At 66.8% G+C, this 1525-nt stretch overlaps 1 protein-coding gene across 2 annotated transcripts in view; it reads left to right on the forward strand.

Annotated features, from left to right (window-relative positions):
• The window catches only part of Pde4a (phosphodiesterase 4A, cAMP-specific), a 34111-nt gene that overhangs the window by 11697 nt on the left and 20889 nt on the right, over positions 1 to 1525 (forward strand). The gene's annotated exons all lie outside the window — the stretch shown is intronic.

A 1525-nucleotide genomic window follows, 5' to 3' on the forward strand; every position in this document is an offset into this window, starting at 1 on the left:
CCGCCCTCCTCGCCCGTCTTCTTCGCCGGCGCGTCCCCAACTTTCCGCAGGCGCCTCCGGCTCCTCCGCGGCTTCCAGGATCTGGGCCGCTCGGCCGGGCCCGGGTGAGTGCGCGCCCAGGCTGCGGGTTCGAGGCCCTCTCGGGCCACTTGGTGCGCACAGGGTGCGGGGAGGAGGAAGAGGGACTTTGTGGTTTGGGCGCGCTCTCCAACCCCGCTTTTCCTCTTCCGTCACACGGCAGAGATAAAATCGCCCCTGCCCGCCAGGGTTGCCGTGGAGACATCTGATAGGGTATGTAGTAGGCGCTCAATAAACGCGAGAGCCCTCCCACTTCCTGTGCAGACGCGAAGCTTCAGTCCCGTTGGGGCACAGAGGGCGGCCTGCCATGCCCGGTGACCCTCGACACACCCGAGTTCAAGTCTAGGGGTCTTAGTCCAGCGCCAGTGAGACGACAGGCCGCGCCCCCGCGGGCTCCTGGCGGGAGGTCCGCGGCCGCGCCACGTGCAAGGGCACGGAGGGCGAGTGGAAGTCCCCGGCCTGGCCAGCCCGCGGTGGGCTGCGGGGACAGGAAGCTTGAGGCGACAGGCCTGGAAGCCACATCCGGTCTGGCTCTGCTGGACACCGAGGGGGGCAGGTGGGAGGTGGCGGGGCTGGCACTGGGGCCTCTGGAGGTCCTCGGGCCCCCTCTGCTCCCTGTGCCGCTTGTCTGGGACACAGACTGAAGGGAAGGAACTTCGACCGGTCCCAGCGCCCAGCCTGGCCCTAAGGCAGGGGTGGGCAGGGACAGTGGAGGAGGAGAGGAAGACTGTTGGGTACCCCAAGAGGCCCGGAGAGGGAGGCGGAAATCTGTGGCTGTCCTGGGTTTGTGCTGGGCCTCTGCCTCCACTTCTGGCTCTCCAGTCTGGTTGGGGTTTTAGGAGGCTGTTGTGGGTTTTTTTTTGTTTTGTTTTGATTGGCTCTTGTGAGACAGGATCTCGCTATATAGCACAGGCTCGCCTCAAACTCGTGGGGATCCACCTGCCTCAGCCTCCCCAGTGCGGGGATGACAGGCGGCCCGGGCTCTTCTGTTCCTGGGCGCGCCTGTGTGTGGGACTGGGATTATACCTGGGGCCTTTCTTTGTTTTATTTTTTATTTTGAGCCCGGGTGGTCCTCCTGCCTCAGCCTCCCAGAGTGCAGGGCTGACAGGTGTACGCCACCACACCCGGCTTGCCCTTTTTCTGTCTGCCCTCCCCCGGACTTTTGTCACCTAGTCCTGCACTGCGCAGGCCAGAGTAAGTCGGTTCCCCGGGGGTGCACGGCCCTGTGAGACCCGCAGCGGGCACAGCTCAGACGTCAGGGCTGGGGCGGGGCCGGAGGCAGCGGGGAGGGTGGCGGGGACACAGGAGCTCGGGTGTCCCCAGGCCCGGGGCGGGAGGGGACCGGGAAGTGTGAGCCCAGTGCCTCGGGAGGCCGGCGCGCGCTCCGCGGTGGCGCTGTGTACGCTCGGGACCGACTGCCCGCGGCTGCCCCTGGAGGGACCGCGCG

Source organism: Chinchilla lanigera, unplaced genomic scaffold (assembly GCF_000276665.1).
Source record: "Chinchilla lanigera isolate Chin_1 unplaced genomic scaffold, ChiLan1.0 scaffold00094, whole genome shotgun sequence".
Lineage (NCBI taxonomy): Eukaryota > Metazoa > Chordata > Mammalia > Rodentia > Chinchillidae > Chinchilla > Chinchilla lanigera.